Source organism: Leucopleurus acutus, assembly GCF_964270905.1.
Source record: "Leucopleurus acutus genome assembly, chromosome: 6".
Taxonomy (NCBI): domain Eukaryota; kingdom Metazoa; phylum Chordata; class Mammalia; order Artiodactyla; family Delphinidae; genus Leucopleurus; species Leucopleurus acutus.
In genome coordinates this window covers 90,386,926-90,407,473 of record NC_139149.1, presented here as the reverse complement: position 1 = coordinate 90,407,473, position 20,548 = coordinate 90,386,926, and the positions used below count along the sequence as shown (strand labels likewise).

Below are 20,548 nucleotides of genomic sequence, written 5' to 3'. Positions count from 1 at the left end.
AAAATAGATGATAAGAAGTATCATATTTACAATGAAATCATTACTTTATATAGCTGAATCAACTGATAGGCTACCTCCTGCTATAATAACTTAATGGGTCCAATTCTACCTTTCGAATGGACCCATTTTACGATTCTCCTAGAAAGGTTTGAGTTGGGTATAGTTTCTTGGTGCTTCTTTCTGTGATCCAAGGCTTAAGAGAAAATCCCTGGAAACCAGCAACTGGAACCAGGCCTCCCCAGGACTGAGGAGAGACAGGAGTGAGAAAAAAAGACATCCTGTCACATCTTAAAGTCCCACAACTGCTATGCTTTGCAAGAGGAGGAAAGAATCAGTCCCAAGAATTATACTGAACATTTCTCAAACATCAATATCAAGGATGAATCTCTAAAACAAGTTTGCAGATAGAAGCTCTCCAGCCAGTCATGAACTAAAATGCATATGCAATACAGTCAAGGATGCTGTGCTTACAGAACCACATACATCTTATTTATCTCTAATTTTAAAATAATTCATTGCCTTATTGGGTATGCAAGTGAGCATTGGAGAAAGTTGTGCATCTGCGATACTGGCTGGCGCTAAGGATTTCAGTGCTTCCAGAAGATGGGGGCTAGAGAACTTAACCAGGCACTGGAGGGGTTCTTCTCTCTCAGCCAGGATGCCCCCATTTAGTCACTTTTGAATTTCGTTTCAAGCTTGTATTGTGCAAATTCTAGTCTTGGTTGTGGATGGTCTCCAAAAATTTCTTGAGTCACTCTCTGGACTCTCTCTTTTTCTATTTTGCTTTCATGAATGATCCTTGAATCCATATTTATATCTAGCTCAAGGCTTCTTTCTTGTAGAGGTGTAGTAGAGTTGAGTTTCAAAGGTCTGATTATACTGTTTAAAAACATTAGCCTTAAAAGCGTCCAGATACTGGCTTCTGAGGTCCATTTTCACAGTCTGATGGTGTTTGCTAGCAATTGTCAGTGCCTGACCCAGAAGGGGTAGATTGCTTTTCACTTGGGAGGAAGAAGTGAAGGCATATGGAGTTTGGGAATAATACACCACGTAAGCAGGTTTGTACTGGTTTGGCTTTCTATACTGTGTTCCTCAGGCAATTCGAATCCATACTGCATTCTCCTCGGCACCTCTGAAGCTGACTGTCACATTTTTTAATGCTCTCTTAAGATTTTTCTTAAGAATTTTGAATTGTTCCATATCAAAAAGGTCAATGTCTTCACCTGGTCCTTTACTCATCTGAAAAACATCCCAAACTTTCTGATGCCGATGAAATTGAGTATAAATGATGTCTAAAAGGGCTGCATCATTGAGACTTGCACGATTCTCCTCACAAGGCAGAGCCAAGTCCTGAACAAGAGATTCCTTTCTCTGCTGGAAGTTTTCAGTCTGCAGTTGATTTTCAGACAAAAAATTCCAGGTTTTAGTATTGTCATCATTTCAGTCATTGGGATTTTCAAGATGGTCCTCCTGAAAAACTCAGAAACAGTTTCATCCATCTCTTTGGCATTGGGACTTGCAGCAGTCGCGAAAGAGTCGCTTCAAAGGCGTGGAACCAGGCTTCTTCAAGGCTCCCGCCACACTTGGGGGCCCGATGCCATGCCCCCAGGGGTTCTCTTACCGTCCCACATCGCCGGCCGGCTCTCTCTTCATCAGCTGCTCCCCAATAAATTAAATTTTAAAAAAAGAATAGAAAAGCAGATCTCCAAGGTCATGACTCTGATGAGTGGCTGGCATATAATGTTGATAAGGATGGTCTGGGGTAGACGAAAGAAGAGAACACCTGAACTTGGCAGAAAGAATAACTGTGGGTGGGATTATTGATTTATTTTCAGTATTTAGCAGATATACTGGATATCTTTTATCTTTTAATTTTTATTTTATTTTTAACGTCTTTATTGGAGTATAATTGCTTTACAATGGTGTGTTAGTTTCTGCTTTATAACAAAGTGAATCAGCTATATATATACATATACATATATCCCCATATCTCCTCCCTCTTGCGTCTCCCTCCCACCCTCCCTATCCCACCCCTCTAGGTGGTCACAAAGCACCGAGCTGATCTCCCTGTGCTATGTGGCTGCTTCCCACTAGCTATTTATTTTACGTTTGGTAGTGTATATATGTCCATGCCACTCTCTCACTTCGTCCCAGCTTACCCTTCCCCCCTCCGTGTCCTCAAGTCCATTCTCTACGTCTGCGTCTTTATACCTGTCCTGACCCTAGGTTCTTCAGAACCTTTTTTTTTTTTTTTTTAGATTCCATATATATGTGTTAGCATACGGTATTTGTTTTCTCTTTCTGACTTACTTCACTCTGTATGACAGACTCTAGGTTCATCCACCTCACTACAAATAATTCAATTTCATTTCTTTTTATGGCTGAGTAATATTCCATTGTATATATGTTCCACATCTTCTTTATCCATTCATCTGTCGATGGACACTTAGGTTGCTTCCATGTCCTGGCTATTGTAAATAGAGCTGCAATGAACATTGTGGTACATGACTCTTTTTAAATTATGGTTTTCTCAGGGTATATGCCCAGTAGTGAGATTGCTGGGTCATTCGGTAGTTCTATTTTTAGTTTTTTAAGGAACCTCCATACTGTTCTCCATAGTGGCTGTATCAATTTATATTCCCACCAACAGTGCAAGAGGGTTCCCTTTTCTCCACACCCTCTCCAACATTTATTGTTTGTAGACTTTCTGATGATGGCCATTCTGACTGGTGTGAGGTGATACCTCATTGTAGTTTTGATCTGCATTTCTCTAATGATTAGTGATGTTGAGCATCCTTTCACGGGTTTGTTGGCAATCTGTATTTCTTCTTGTGAGAAATGTCTATTTAGGTCTTCTGCCCACTTTGGGATTGGGTTGTCTGCTTTTTCGATATTGACCTACATGAGCTGCTTGTAAATTTTGGAGATTAATCCTTTGTCAGTTGCTTCATTTGCAAATATTTTCTCCCATTCTGAGGGTTGTCTTTTCGTCTTGTTTATAGTTTCCTTTGCTGTGCAAAAGCTTTGAAGTTTCACTAGGTCCCATTTATTTATTTTTGTTTTTATTTCCCTTTCTCTAGGAAGTGGGTCAAAAGGATCTTGCTGTGATGTATGTCATAGAGTGTTCTGCCTATGTTTTCCTCTAAGAGTTTTTAATGTCTGGCCTTACATTTAGGTCTTTAATCCGTTTTGAGTTTATTTTTGTGTATGGTGTTAGGGAGTGTTCTAATGTCATTCTTTTACATGTAGCTGTCCAGTTTTCCCAGCACCACTTATTGAAGAGGCTGTCTTTTCTCCACTGTATATTCTTGCCTCCTTTATCAAAAATAAGGTGACCATATGTGCGTGGGTTTATCTCTAGGCTTTCTACCCTGTTCCATTGATCTATATTTCTGTTTATGTGCCCGTACCATACTGTCTCGATTACTGTAGCTTTTGTAGTATAGTCTGAAGTCTGGGAGCCTGATTCCTCCAGCTCTGTTTCTCTTTCTCAAGATTGCTTTGGCTATTCAGGGTCTTTTGTGTTTCCATACAAAGTGTGAAATTTTTTGTTCTAGTTCTGTGAAAAATGCCATTGGTAGTTTGATAGGGATTGCATTGAATGTGTAGATTGCTTTGGCTAGTATAGTCATTTTCACAATGTTGATTCTTCCAATCCAAGAACATGGTATATCTCTCCATCCGTTTGCATCATCTTTAATTTCTTTCATCAGTGTCTTATATTTCTATATACAGGTCTTTTGTCTCCTTAGGTAGGTTTATTCCTAGATATTTTATTCTTTTTGTTGCAGTGGTAAATGGGAGTGTTTCCTTAATTTCTCTTTCAGATTTTTCATCATTAGTGTATAGGAATGCAAGAGATTTCTGTACATTAATTTTGTATCCTACTACTTTACCAAATTCATTGATTAGCTCTAGTAGTTTTCTGGTAGCATCTTTAGGATTCCCTATGTATAGTATCATGTCATCGGCAAACAGTGACAGCTTTACTTCTTTTCCGATTTGTATTCCTATTTTTCTTTCTCTTCTCTGACTGCTGTGGCTAAAACTTCCAAAACAATGTTGATTAATAGTGATGAGAGTGGACAACCTTTTTTTTTTCCTGATCTTAGACAAAATGGTTTCAGTTTTTCACCATTGAGAACAATGTTGGCTGTGGGTTTGTCATCTATGGCCTTTATTATGTTGAGGTAAGTTCCCTCTATGCCTACTTTCTGGAGAGATTTTTCATAAATGGGTGTTGAATTTTGTAGAAAGCTTTTTCTGCATCTATTGAGATGATCATATGGTTTTTATTCTTCAATTTGTTAATATGGTGTATCACATTGATTGATTTGCGTATATTGAAGAATCCTTGCATTCCTGGGATAAACCCCACTTGATCATGGTGTATGATCCTTTTAATGTGTTGTTGGATTTTGTTTGCTAGTGTTTTGTTGAGGATTTTTGCATCTGTGTTCATCAGTGATATTGGCCTGTAATTTTCTTTCTTTGTGACATCTTTGTCTGCTTTTGGTATCAGGGTGATGGTGGCCTCGTAGAATGAGTTTGGGAGTTTTCCTCCCTCTGTTATATTTTGGAAGAGTTTGAGGAGGATAGGTGTTAGCTCTTCCCTAAATGTTTGATAGAATTCGCCTGTGAAGCCATCTGGTCCTGGGCTTTTGTCTGTTGCAAGATTTTTAATCACAGTTTCAATTTCATATTGGTCTATTTATATTTTCTATTTCTTCCTGGTTCAGTCTCAGAAGGCTGTGCTTTTCTAAGAATTTGTCCATTTCTTCCAGCTTGTCCATTTGATTGGCATATAGTTGCTTGTAGTAATCTCTCATGATCCTTTGTATTTCTGCAGTGTCAGTTGTTACTTCTCCTTTTTCATTTCTAATTCTATTGATGTGAGTCTTCTCCCCTTTTTTCTTGATGACTCTGGCTAATTAATGGTTTATCAATTTTGTTTATCTTCTCAAAGAACCACCTTTAGTTTTATTGATCTTTGCTATTTTTTTTCCTTCATTTCTTTTTCATTTATTTCTGATCTGATCTTTATGATTTCTTTTCTTCTGCTAACTTTGGGGGATTTTTGTTCTTCTTTCTCTAATTGCTTTAGGTGTAAGGTTAGGTTGTTTATTTGAGATGTCTCTTGTTTCTTGAGGTAGGATTGTATTGCTATATACTTCCCTCTTAGAACTGCTTTTGCTGCATCCCATAGGTTTTGGGTTGTCTTGTTTTCATTGTAATTTGTTTCTAGGTATTTTTTGATTTCCTTTTTGATTTCTTCAGTGATCTCTTGGTTATTTAGTAGTGTATTGTTTAGCCTCCATGTGTTTGTATTTTTAAAATTTATTTATTTATTTTTTCGGTACGCAGGCCTCTCACTGTTGTGGCCTCTCCTGTTGCGGAGCACAGGCTCCGGACACGCAGCCTCAGTGGCCATGGCTCACGGGCCCAGCAGCTCCATGGCATGTGGGTTCTTCCCAGACTGGAGCACGAACCCGTGTCCCCTGCATCGGCAGGCGGACTCTCAACCACTGCGCCACCAGGGAAGCCCGTGTTTGTATTTTTTACAGATTTTAATTGACATCTAGTCTCATAGTGTTGTGGTCAGAAAAGATACTTGGTACGATTGCAATTTTCTTAAATTTAGCAAGGCTTGATTTGTGACCCAAGATATGATCTATCCTGAAGAATGTTCCATGAGCACTTGAGGAGAAAGTGTATTCTGTTGTTTTTGGATGGAATGTCCTATAAGTATCAATTAAGTCCATCTTGTTTAATGTATCATTTAAAGCTTGTGTTTCCTTATTTATTTTTATTTTGCTTGCTAGAACTCTTTTAAATCTTCCCCACTTTTTGTTTAAAATCAAAGGATTGGTTGAGGCTGAGGCAATGACAGTTGTGAGAAAAAGTGGGAACTTTAGAGTTTGGTGCTTATGGGTTCTTATTCAGAAATCTCATAAAAATCCAGAGTAGACACAATATAAAGAGATGAGAGGCATCAACAAAGACCGCATCTGAAAAATGATGAGGAGATCAAAAGATAAGACACTGGACACCCTTCAAATGCTATTTCTCCTAGCATTTGAGTCTTTTAAAATCTCACTATCCTCAAGTAATCCTTAAGAAACACAATTTATTTTCCATTTAGTGACTGACAAAGGGCTATCAAATCTTCACGTAGGCAATGTGATGATTAATTTTATGTTAGATCATGAAATGTTAGACTGGGCTAATGGATGCCCAGGTAGCTGGTAAAACACTATTTCTGGGTGTGTCTGTGAGAATGTCTCCGAAAGAGATTAGCATTTGGTTGAGTAGATTGAGTAAAGATCTGCCCTCACCATTGTGGGTGGGCATCGTCCAATCCACTGAGGGTCCGAACAGGATAAAAAAGGCAAAGGAAGGGCAAAATCTCAGCTTTCTCTTTTTGAGCTTGAATGCCCGTCTTCTCCTGACCCCAGACATTAAAGCTCCTGCTTCTTGGGCCTTCACATTCCAGGACTTACAGCAGTGCCCACTCCTACCCTTCCATCCCACCCACACCCCCTTCCACTTTGCAGGCCTTTGGACTCAAACTGAATTATTCCACCAGCTTTCCTGGTTCTCCAGCGTGCAGAGGACAGATTGTGGGACTTCTCAGCCACCAAAACTGTGTGAGCCAATTCATATAATAAATATCTTCAGTATATCTATCATCTATCTATCTATCTAACCATCCATCTATCAATCCATCCATCCATCCTATTGGTTCTCTCTCTTTGGAGAACCCTAATACAGCCCATTTCTTCACATAAAAAGTATTCTGTTATAGGGAGAATATGAAGCAGACTGAAAAGTATAATCAGACTTCTCGTCCTCTTCTATTCCATTCCCTTCCCTTCCTTTCCCTTCTCTTCCTAAACAATTCAGTCCTAAAGCTATTAGGTGGGAAAAAGCAAGGCATGTGCCTGTGGTAGTAGGGGTGGAGTGTGGGGAGCCATGATGGCCCAGCATGGGGCACCAGAGTCGGAGCAGAGAGGAAAGGGTGCCCATCAGAGGGGCAGCCCTGTGCAAATGCAGAGTCCCAGTGGAGTATAGAGGCCATTCCATGGAGGTGGAGGTCTTAGGGTAAGGAGGTAGGGTTGCCAGATTTAGCCAAGGGAAAAAAAAGCCAATAAAACAAAACTTGACACCCTATTAAATTTGAATTTCAGATAAACAATGAATAATTTTTTAGTATAAATATGTCTCAAATCTTGCATGAATTGTTTGTAGTTTATCTGAAATTCAAATTTAACTGGACATCCTGTATTTTATCTGGCAACATTACGAGGAGGGCTTCCACACAGAGGGTGGCCTGCTGTTGGGTGTGGAGTTCCAGTGGGTGAGAAGGGCATCCATGAAGAAGGTGGGAAGTGGCTTGAGCTGGGGAGTCAGAGCTGGAGCAGAGAAAGAGGGCACTAGCACGGGAGATGGGGCAGCAGAGGAGGCGTGAGGTTCTTAGAAAATCAAGGTGTCTGCAGGGCGGTGCTAGCTCCAAAGGCTCTAGGGGAGAATCCTTCCAGCGTCAGATGGCTTGTGGCTGCAGAAGTCCAATCTCTGCCTCTGTCCTTGTATGGCCTTCCCCTCTTCTCCCTGTGTGTCTCTCTTCTCTGTGTGTGTTTTTCATAAAGACACCTGCCATTGGATTTAAGTTCCACCCAGATAATCCAAGATAATCCCACCTTAAGATCTTAATTACATCTGCAAAGACCCCTTTTTCAAGTAAGGTCACATTCATAGGTTCCAGGGGCTAGGATGTGGACATATAATTTTGGGGACCACCATTCAATCCACTTATAGTTATATATAGAAAATTGATCAAATAAGCAAATGTTTTAAAGATAATAGAAGCCTGGTTTTTCCTAGTGGAGAACAATATAAAAAGATATTGGATTGGAATTAGGTGTGTCAGTGTGAACTTATACTTTTTAATATATAACTAGAGAAATAATTCTAGATGGAAATGTCTGCCTGTGTGTATACCTGTATGCTGTCTACTGGCCAGCAACATCCCAATAGCAATGAATACATGTAGCACCCAGGTCTTGGCTTCTAAATACCATTTTCCACTAAAGGGAATCAATTTTCCTTCGAGAAGTGGCTGATTCCAGGGCCGGTGCAAGAAAAGTACAAGGCAATCCTAGAATATTTTGTTGTACCAGAAAACAAAGAGGTTTTCAAAAAATAAAGAAGACATGTCAAAAGGACACAAGCCAACTTGAACAGGCTCCCAGTTGCCAAATCGGGGACAAACTGAACGTGGACATAAATAATGATAACAATGGATTATAATCCATGAATAAAACATGAATCTATGAGTCCATACTGATCTAAATGAATGAGTGAGTAAATTAAAAGTTTGATGAGAAACAGAATATGTTCATAGTTCCAAAGTACCTCCCCACAAAGTATTTATTAATTACAAAGGGGAAAAGAATAATTTTACAGTGAAGAAGCCTGGCAGACACCACCTTGATCAAATGGTCAAAGTGAACATCATCAGTAATGGGACAAATGTAAATCACATACGACCTGGTAGACGGCAAAGAGTAAAACTCAGCATTAGTTCTGTTTTTCTTGCCAAATATTCATAATAAATTTCGGCTTAAACATGAGGAAATATAAATTAAACCCAAATTGATAAAATAAAAAAATAACAGGCCTGTACTCTTCCAGAGTGTCAAGACCATGAGATCAAGAAAAGACTGAACCAATGTTCCAATATATAGGAAAACTATACAGAGACATGACAACTGCATGTAATACCTGACTCTGAATTGGATGCTTTTGCTATAAAGGAATTATTGGAACAATTGGCCAAACTTGAATGGAGACTATAAATTATTAGACAGTAGTAGTGTATCGATGTTAAGTTCTGGATTCGGGTTGTTATTCTATGGTTAAGTGGGAGAGTGTTATTTGTAGGAAAGCACACAGAGAAATATTCAGGGGTGATGCGGCATTGATAACTTATTCTCAAATGACTAAAGAAAATAAAATTCTTTGAATTGTACTTTCAACCTTCCTGTAATTGTTTCAAAATTTAAACCTGTTATTTCAAAAGTTTAAAAAATGAACAAGTACAGTCAGAAAGGCCAAGAAGTGTGTTCATATATGTCCACTGTAGCATTAGCTATAATATCAGAAAACTAAAAACATTGAAAATGTGTAACAATTTGTACATGATGATCTCAAGTGTGTTTTAAAATATGGAAAAATGATTATAAAGAAATATATGAAAATGTCAAGGTTATGTATATCTATGTGGAAGAACGATGATTTTGTGTTTTTGCAGGGGCATGTATTATGTACAGAAGGAATGTTATGGTTCACTAGGACTAGATAGTAGAATTTAATTATAAAGTAAATAGAAGTGAGGAAAGGGATTAGATGAAATTGTATGAAGTAGATAGTAGAATTGAATCATACAGAGAAACTGCACATATATGTCTTTAATTTCTGCCAAGTCAACTGTGCACACTCAAATTGTATTTTTCCTACAACCTAGAGCTGAAATGCAAGCCCAACAACCTCATCTGTTGCCTAACAATAGAAACGGTGATGGACTCCAATGCTGTAGGAAGAACTGGCTGCACTGAATTCACTAAGAAATGGTAAAGACTAGACTAATCTTGATTATTGCTGTACTCTGGGCAATTCAACACCTTTTCCAGGATAATTTTCACTTGACATGCTGTGTAGGAGGTAACCTTTGGTTAAAAAGTGACTCTAGCTTTGACCTTAGGTTAAATTTTAACATTTACTTTAATTCCTTCTAGGGATCTTAACTACATAGTCTAAATTTTTTTAAAATTGAGATATAATTCACATAGCATAAAATTTTTGTTTTAATGATCCATTTTTAACATGGTGCAGGATATCCACAGTGAAAAAAGAATTTTCGTTTTAAATTATTCTACAGATTTGTTTAAAAGAAATGGAAATTCAAATTTTAACATTTGGAAAGAAAAGTGATTAGATCAAATCAATGGGAAAAACGTTTGACTGGCCCCTTCATTAAAAACAACCAAGGTGGGGACTCAACTGAGCCTGGACATCGTAGCCGAAGTATTGATAGAAGTAAACAAAGTTTATCTTTATTGACACTCTCGCAACACACACACACACACACACACACACACACACACACTTTCCTTTGTCCTTCTCTCTCTCTTTGGCACTTTTCCCCCCTCACTTCTTTTTGCCCTACCTCTGGACAAACTCCCTTTCCCCACTCAGGATCCACTACAGGGAGAAGTTGCAGTTTACTATGTGTGAGGCCATGGGCAATTTCACAACCTCTCCAAGCCTCACTTTCTTCCTGGTAAAATGGCTGTAAGAGTAGTTCCAGCTTTGTTACGATATTGTGAATTTTTTTTCTTTTTTTTTTTTTTTTTTTGCGGTACGCGGGCCTCTCACTGTTGTGGCCTCTCCCGTTGCGGAGCACAGGTTCCGGAAGCGCAGGCTCAGCGGCCATGGCTCACGGGCCCAGCCGCTCCGCGGCATGTGGGACACCGGGACCCCCCCTACCCCGACCCCGACCCCGACCCCGAGCCCGACCCCGACCCCCGCCCCGGAGCGGGGCGCGAACCCTTGTCCCCTGCATCGGCAGGCAGACTCCCAACCACTGCGCCACCAGGGAAGCCCCTGTGAATATTTTTTAAAGGATTAATATGAAGTGCTTTACATTAATTCTTTAACGTTACTTTTCTTTTGTATGACTTTCCTGTCATTGCTGTAACAAATTACCACACACAGTGGTCTGAAACAACACACTGTGATAGCTTACAGTTGTGAAGGTTAGGAGTCTAACATGGGTCTCACTGGGCTAAGATCAAGGTGTTGGCAGGACTGTATTCCCTCTGGAGGCTCCAGGGGAGAATCAATTTCCTTGCCTTTTCAGCTTCTGGAGGCTACCTGCCGTCCACGGCTCGTGGCCCCCTTCTTTCCATCCCTCCAAGCTCTGCTTCCGTGGTCACATCTTCTTTGACCCTCTTGCCTTCCTCTTATATCTAAGGACCCTTGTGATTCCATTGTGCCCACCCACATAATCCAGGATAAACTCCCCATCTCAAGTTCCATAACTCACATCTGCAAAGTCCCTTTTGCTGTGTAAGTTGACATATTTGGTCATGGATATCTCTGGGGTCAGCATGCATTATTCTGCCTACCACACTTTCCCTTTCCTCCCATATTTCTTAACTCCCAGGTATTCCCAACCTGGCCTAAACCTCACTTCCTTGCTTGAGTTCTCTCAGGTCTCCTACTCAGGCCTCCACACTTCCAGCTATAACTTTCTCCTTCTCTTCCAGTTCAAACCCTACCCATTCCACAAGTCCCAGTCAAATCATGAGTCCTTTGGTAAAGCCTTCCCAGGCCATCGGCTTATAAAGATAGCTTCCTAAATCCCATTGCATATAGTAGCTGCGCCTCTCATTTGGCAAACACTCTGCCTTCTGGTCGTACATTCATGGCACACAGGTGCTGCATATACATTGAATGAATACATGAATCTCCACAAGACCATAAGAAATTGACAGCCATGTCATTTTTTTAGCTTTATTGAGACATAATTAACATATAACATTGTGTTAGTTTGTGTACAATATGATTATATGATATACATATATATATATATTGCAAAATGATTACCATAATAAGGTTAATTACCACATCCATCGTCTAACATGATTACCATTTATTTGGTGTGCAAACATTTAAGATCTACTCTCTTAGCAATTTTCAAGTACACAATACAGTATTGCTAACTGGGACATTAGCTCCCCAGAACTTATTCACCTATAACTGGAAGTTTGTATCCTTTGACCAACATCTCCCCATTTCCCCCACCCCCCAGCCCCTGGCAATCACCAATCTAACTTTAAGAACTGTGTCTTAAGCTACTTTCCAATCCAACACTGAACAATGGTTGAGGCGAAATATATGGCAATGATGAAAAGATAAAGCATGTCCAGGAGCTCCAGGGAGGAAATGTTCCAGAGCCCCATCGGTTTCTTTAGTTTAGAGCAATACCAACTTACTTCCTACAAACACATCTAGGGCAAGGGGTCTTTACGTATTCTCTTTGGGCTGGTGTCAATGATAACTTTAGCAACATTTTTTCCTGGACTCTTTCTGCCCAGCTTCTCATGCTCTTGTGATTTGGTACCTGTGTGTATGGACAATAGAAGCTCTTCCAGAAACACAAACGGCACCTCTGAGGAGTGCTCCAGAGGCCACAATGGTCTACAGAGGGTAGGGTAGAAGTGAGAAGTGGGAAAACCCTCTCATTCTACCTCAGGATATTCTTCAGAATCTGTGGTCTGCCTTAGTTTGCACACCACTAGCGCATTATTTACTGCCTGACATTTTTCATTCTTTTAAGAGTTTTGGAGAGGGGGCTTCTGTTATTCTATCTTATGCCCAAAGATGGATATCACTATTCCATGTGTAATTCTGTCTTTTTAGTTTATGATGACCACTTTCTGTAAGTAAGTGTTTTTACTTTCTATTACTATTTTGAAAAAATATCTTTATCAGAACTTTCTTCATTGGCTAATAGCATTCACTGGGCAATTCTTCCCAGTCAAGGAAAAGGGATAAGAAAACTTCCTGGTTACTTTTGTACTTATGATTCTAACTACCAGCCTAAAGTTCACATCAAAATACACATCACACAATGCTATTTGTTGTCTCACATTTTTGACAGATGAGTTGAAATCTTTTTATACAATTCAGCACACTATTAATATATGAACACTTTGCTGGTTTTTGTGAAATAAATAGATGAACAATAAACAGTTCTGGCCATCCAAGGAAGATCAGACATGAACGTAAAAAGCTGCACATGAACTATTTCAGGCATTCCTTCTGACTCACCACTAGTGACAGAGAGGGCCTTAGACCAAGAAAAATTAAACCCCAGATTAAAAAAAAAAAGTCCTTTCAATTTACTGGGCAAACAGCCAAAACTGCAGACCTCTCAGGTTTCAGATAACATTACAAAGAATCTTTACTGATTAGAAATTTGCTCTCCCAGCAATATACTACTTTTTCTGACTTCATAGTTATTGTGCCATTTCTGTGACTGTGTTTTACAGCTGGGCACAGAGGTGGAGTTTTGCTTGTGTTCAATCGTAGAGGATGAATTTGTAACTTTCCCCCTTCCCTTTGGGGAAAAAAAATCAGGAAGGAACTTAAATACAAGGCTTTTCCTCCCATTTTACATTCAAACATGTCTTGCAGGAAATGAACAAATAGTGATTCTCAAATATAACATTGTACTTCTATGTGCTGTAGTACAAAAAGAGCTTTACAGGAATTTTGTGTTCCGGAAGTTGAGATTTTTTAAGGACAAAGGTGGGACTTGGATTTTTTTCACTTCCTGCAGAATATAAATGCCAAACTCCTTAGCCTAACATTCAAGATCTCCAAAATCTCATCCCAGCTCACCTCCAGTCTTATCTATGTCCATCCTTACTCCATGAACCCAGCAATGTCCTGTGAGCCATGCTGAAGGTTTTTATCTCCAAACCTTTTTTGCCCTCTAGACTGCCCTTCTATCTTTCCTTTTCTCCCAGTCCCACTGTCAAATTATCTATTTTTCAAGGTACATCTTCAAAGAAAAGGCATCTATAAAGCAACCTGTACATAATCTCCAAGTTGAAATTTCCCCCTCTCTTGGGTTTTCATAATTTCCTGTAATTAAGGGTTACAGCTTTTGTAATGAGGAATAAAAACTTAAAAACTACTTAACTAAAAACTATTAACAGCTTATCAAATAAAACTTGAACACAGTTTTTTGAAAAGGGCAAGGAACTCTTTCAGAATCAGTTACATTCATGCCTGTAAATGCGTTCACTAGTAAGAAAAAAGAGATAGAAATGCCAGCCAACATAGGAAGCAGCAACAAGATAGAGTTGTCCTATGGACCACGAATTACTATTTTTAAAAATAATGGAAAAGGGAGAGAAAGCAATTAAAAAACTAGAATTACCTTAAAAAAGGAATATGACATGAAAAGAAAAAACATTTTAATGGGAGATTTTAAAAATGATAAATTAATGCATGCATACTTCTGCAAAATTTCTTCAAATTAATATGTGGGTTTAATGCAAATACTAATAAAAATTCCAATGTGATTTTTTTTTTTTTTGCGGTACCCGGGCCTCTCACCGCTGCGGCCCCCCAGTCGCGGAGCACAGGCTCCGGACGCGCAGGCCCAGCGGCCACGGCTCACGGGCCCAGCCGCTCCGCGGCATATGGGATCCTCCTGGACCGCGGCACGAACCCGTGTGCCCTGCATCGGCAGGTGGACTCTCAACCACTGCGCCACCAGGGAAGCCCCTCCAATGTGATTTTTTTAATTAAAAAAAGGAAGTAGGGCTTCCCTGGTGGTGCAGTGGTTGGGAGTCTGCCTGCCGATGCCGGGGACGTGGGCTCCTGCCCCGGTCCGGGAGGATCCCGTGTGCCGCGGAGCAGCTGGGACCATGGGCCGTGGCCGCTGGGCCTGCGCGTCCGGAGCCTGTGCTCCGCGACTGGGGGGCCGCAGTGGTGAGGGGGCCGCAGTGGTGAGAGGCCCGCGTACTGCAAAAAAAAAAAAAAAAAAAAAAGGAAGTAAAGTTTATTGAGACATGAATTAAAACATATTTTGTAAAAAGAAAGAATAATGCAGTGGGATTAGGTCTGTCTGATATACTAAAACATATAAAAGCTGCAATAATTAAATCAGAATGCTATTGGAAGATGACTAGAGAGGTAAATTAATGGAACAGAAAAGATAGTTTAGAAATAAATCTTATATATAATACTTTAGGAAATGATAATGAGAAAAGAAGGGACTTTCCAATAAATGGTTTTGAGAAGATTTTAGCTCTTTAAGAAGTTCCTCGTTCCATACTTTATAATAAAATGTGTTCTAAGTAGAATTTTAAAACAAATGATTAAAATAAAAGAGTAAAATCTTCAGACAAAGTAGAATATTTATTCAATGTCTGGAGGAGAGAGTTCTTTGAGGTTTGAAGTATGAAGAGGAATCAAAAGAGGAATGAAGTAATATTTGATCACATAAGTCCCAAAGAAGTAAGCGACTCATGTCTGGTCAAGTGGTGAAGCAGCTTCAGGCTCTGATAAAACCCTCCCACCTTTAGTGCCCACACCCGTCCCAAACACAGTAATAATAAATAGGATATGAAAAGGGAAAATCAAAATGATATAATTGAGTTCAAAAAAGGAAACAAAAGCAAAAAATAAACAAATGGGACCTAATTAAACTCAAAATCTTTTTTGCACAGCAAAGAAAACTGTTGAAAAAATTAAAAAAGGCAATCTACTGAATGGGAGAAAGTATTTGCAAATGATATGACTGATAAGGAGTTAACAGCCAAAATATATAAACAGCTCATACAACTCAATATAAAAAAAACCAAATAACCCCATTTTAAAAAGGGCAGAAGACCTGACTAGACATTTTTCCAAAGAAGACATACAGATGGTCAACAGGCACATGAAAAGATGCTCAACATTGCTAATCATCAGAGAAATGTGAGTCAAAACCACAGTGAGATATCACCTCACACCTGTCAGAAAGTCTATCATCAAAAAGACCACAAATAAATTTTGGCGAGGATCTGAAGAAAAGGGAACTCCTGTACACTGTTGGTGGGAATGTAAATTAGTACAGCCACTGTGGAAAAGAGTATGGAGGTTCCTCAAAAAACTAAAAATAGAACTACCATTTGACCCAGCAATTCCACTCCTGGGTATACATCTGAAAAAAACAAAAGCACTAATTTGAAAAGATACAGGCACCCCAGTGTTCATAGCAACATTATTTATAATAGCTAAGACATGGAAGCAACCTAAGGTCCACCAACAGGTGAATGAATAATGAAGGTGTGGTATATATAAACAATGGAATACTACTCAGCCATAAAGAAGAATGAAATTTTGCCTCTTGCAATAACATGGATGGGCCTGGAGGGTATTAAGCTTAGTGAAATAAGTCACACAAAGAAAGACAAATATTTTATGTTATCACTGATATGTGGAATCTAAAAATAAAACAAACATATAGAGCAAAACAGAAAAAGACTCCCAGTTATAAAGAACAAACTAGTGGTTACTAGTGGGGAGAGGGGAAGGGTTTGTAGCAAGACAGACATAGGGGATTAAGGAGTACAATTATTATGTATAAAATAAATGAGGTACAAAGATATAGAGTACAGCACAAGGAATATAGCCAGTATTATATAAAAACTTTAAATGGAGTATAATCTATAAAAGTTTCGAATCACTATGTTGTACACCTGAAACTAATATAATGTAACTATACCTCAATAAACAAATTTAAAAAACATAAATATAAATACCACCATGGAACTGAAACAAACAAAAAATGCCACAGTGAAGAGAGCAGAATTGCAGCTGTATACCTACCGGTCTTCCATTCCTATGTCCAAGGCTTCAGCTCCCTTAGGTACAGCTTCATACAGGGAACACTGAGGACAAGCATTAGGCCTGGGGCTCTCTCTAGTTATAGGAAACTGATAGAAAAAGTTGGCTCACCCATTGCTGAGAGGTATGGGTTCACAGAAAAGTGCAGATGTTGGGAAGCAGGAATTCAAAGACACAACATGAGGCAGTGAAGAAATCTGTGATGTCTACAATGCCTCCCATCCAAGTGCTAACCAGACCCGACCCTGCTTAGCGTCCGAGATCAGACGAGATCAGGCGTGTTCAGGGTGGTATGGCCATAGACTGATACCCGCAATATCAAAGTAAGTCAGGAATACCAAAATACTACTACGTACCCAGTTCTAAACTGGGGACTCCAGTGGGTGCTATGTGCCAAAAACATACGTTGTTGGGAAGGGGTGAACATGGAGGGAAAGGCAAAGAGAAGAAATAATCAAAAGACTAAAAAACTTTCTACTAAAAATGAGCCTTCTGCAAAATAGAATTCCAAAACCACATTAAAATATCTAACAACAACAACAAAAAAGAGTTTGAACCCCACCTCTCCAGTTGGAACATGAATTCACTTCAGATAAGATTAATTTTCTGGAACTGTTTGATAAGGAACTGGAAAGTAAATGTTCTGATGACGCTCAAAGAAATCAATGAAGATAACCCTTCCATTAAAAAAGAACAAAACAAATGAAGCCAGAAAATCAACAGTGAAACAAAAAACAGGTGGATCTGAAAAAGAAACAAATATAAATAAAAAATAGACATTAAAATTTAAAAATCAATAGACAGAATGAACTTTAGGCTGGAAATATTTGAAGAGAGGCGTACTGAACTGGAGGGAGAAATTCCCCCAGTTCATGGTCAAAGGAAAGAAAAATATGGGTAAATAACTAAAGGCTACTAAGGTTAGATGGTGAGGATCCCAAAAGAAGAAAATGAAGAGAAAAAGTTGAATCCTCCTATCAAATGTGTTCTACATACCAAAAGGATACAAAGTCAAATCATTACAGGGTGAGTGCAAAACATCAAGAATCAAAAGAAAATCTTAAGAGCTATCATAGATAAAAGACAGATTATGTGCAGCTAAGCAAGTCTTCCCATCAGAAATATTAGATGCTACAAAGAAGCCAGTGAAGTAATGTCTTCAGAATGCTGAGGGAAAAATAGATATCTACACTGCGAAACTTTTGCAATGTAGACGCAAAATGAATCCATTTTCAAATAGCAAAGCATAAGACCAAGAGTTTAGCCACCTACAGACCGTGGCTGATACTCACCCACTGTGACACTGGTGGTGTAAGCACAGTGGAGCTCCATTACACAACAGTGTGAATACACTTAACACTGCTTCACTGTGTACTGTAAAACGATTAGAATGGTAACTTTTATGTTATATGTTTCTTACCACAATGGAAAAATAATATCACGCTCAGGCTCCCAGCAATGCCACATTAATTTCTCTGTAGGGGCAGCAAAATGCATGGAGCACAGGCAGAAGGTATTTTCTTAAACTTCCCAGTTGGTTTTTATTTTTATTTTACTTTAATTTTTTCCCCAGATGATTTCTAATGTGCAGCCAAGGTGAAAACCACTGACTTATGCCTAAAAGAAAACCATATGAAATTTGAAAGAAAAAAAAAAGAAAAGAGGATGGGAAAGAGTGTTTGGAAAGAGAGGTATAAGGCAAATACAAAAACAGAGGTAATACTGTCCCCAAAAACCAGTGTAGTTGTTATTCTATTAGACAAAATATAATGTAAAGCAAAAAACTTAGATAACAAGAGATGCTACATAATAATCAAGGGAAGAATCATATACGATCATGAATTCGTATGTACCCAACACCACAGTTACAAAATATATGAGGCAAAAACTGACAGAATGACAAGGAGATACTTACAAATTCAAAAACATGGTGAGAAATTTTTAACACCTTTATTAGAAACTATTAGATCAAGAAGACAAAAAAACTCTAAGAAAGATATAGAATATTTAGAAAGTAAAACTAAGTAGTTTGGAGGCTTCCCTGGTGGTCCAGTGGTTAAGAATCCGCCTTCCAATGCAGGAGACGCGGGTTTGATCCCTGGTCGGGGAACTAAGATCCCACGAGCCGCGGAGCAGCTAAGTCTGAGCGCTCCAGAGCCTGCTCACCACAACTAGAGAGCCTGTGTGCCGCAAGTAGAGAGAAGCCTGCGCACCGCAAGGAAAGATCCCGCATGCTGCAACTAAGACCGGATACAGCCAAATAAATACATAAATAAATATTAAAAAACAAACAAACAAAACCCCCAAAACTAACTAGTTTGATCTAATAGAGATATAGAGAATCCTGCAAGTTGTAACAATGTTTTTTCTTTTCACAAACACATAAAACAATTATAAAAACTGATACCATACGAGGTCACAAAGTAAGTCTCACCAAATTTCAAGCAATCAGTATCATTCAGATTATATATATTTTTGTAATTTGTAACTTTTTCTTCTTGAAAAATTTTTGAAATTATGGCAAAACATTATTTGATAAAGCTGGATGTAGGTTCATGAGTGTTTGCTATATTATTCTCTAAATGTTTCTTTATGTTTGCAATATACTAATAATATTTTTTGGAATTTGAACCACCTGAAAAAATATATTTCCAACAAAGATAACAGCCAATTAATGTCACTTTATATAAAAAGCCCAGAATGAAAGATAAGAAAAACACTAAAATGTTAATATGTAAGTACACAAAAGACATTGAATGACATCCAACATAAAGAAAAAACAAGTACTTTACAAATGGAAGAACATTCATTCCGAGTAGAGTCAAAATTGTGAAATACCATGCTTACCAATTTAAGATTTAAAAACCTGATTGTACCCATGGTTGGTAAGGAGGTAACAACACATTCCTTCCCCTACATTTGGGGTGGCAGTCTAAATTGTTTAAAACATTTTGGAAATCAATTTAATAATATCCATCAGGGCTTCCCTGGTGGCGCAGTGGTTGAGGGTCCGCCTGCCGATGCAGGAGACACGGGTTCGTGCCCCGGTCCGGGAAGGTCCCACATGCCGCGGAGCGGCTGGGCCCGTGAGCCATGGCCGCTGAGCCTGCGCGTCCGGAGCCTGTGCTCCGCAACGGGAGAGGCCACAACAGTGAGAGGCCCGCGTACCGCAAAAAATAATAATAATAATAATATCCATCAAAAATCACAAAATTTTCCATGTTTTTTGACTCAGTAATTCCATTTCTAAGGATCTAGCATATGGATATGATCCTGAGTATATGAAAAACTTTATGTACAATGATGTTCATAGCATGTTATTTATTTTATAAAAAAAGATTCAAAACAAATTAAATGTACAGTTATTAAGAAAATAATTCCCCAAATTATGATATATTCTCTTGAAAAATCTTGTAGCCATTACAAAGGATAGGTAACAGGGGAAAATGCTTGCCAGAGCATGTCAAGTGAAAAGACCAAAATTCAAAATTATTCACTATGATTGCTAGAATTTGTAAGAAAAAAGCTTTGCAGGAACTACATCAAAATGTTAAACCTGATTATTTTTTCGATGGTGAGACCATAGGTGATTTTTCTTTCTATTATTATTATTCTTATTCTCTAATTTTTCTTTGTGTTTCTATTACTTTAATAATAACCTTTACACAAACTGCTTTAATGTTCCTGCATCTTCCCTAGGTGATGACGGATTGGCAGATTGTTAAATATGTTATAAACTGGTCTCTCTCCCTTTTGGACCAGGGAGGCACCCAGTAGAACCCCAAAGAAAACACAGGTTCCTTCTTTTGTCCCACGGTGTTCTCATGTCAGTAGACTAGGTTGAGGTCTTGGCTTGGAGGGAAAGTCAGCTCCAAGGTGACAGCCAGGCTCACTTCTGAACTGGGAGGGGAGAGGGGAGAGGGGAGACAGAACACACTCACATGGAAGACAGAGCATCTTTGAAGTCATATTGTGCCATTGTAGATGAGGGTAACTACAGCCCCCCTCGGGATGAAATGTGAAAGTTGAATAGCTCCAATAATTTAGGACAAAGCAGCAAGTCAAAGGACCCTAGAAG

General features: G+C 38.9%; 1 pseudogene across 1 annotated transcript; it reads right to left on the bottom strand.

Moving 5' to 3' along the window:
• Nucleotides 1-486: 486 nt before the first annotated feature.
• On the bottom strand, nt 487-1,499 carry LOC309962724 (centromere protein N-like; annotated as a pseudogene). Its single transcript has one exon. The product of its transcript is annotated as a centromere protein N-like (transcript).
• Nucleotides 1,500-20,548: the final 19,049 nt, after the last annotated feature.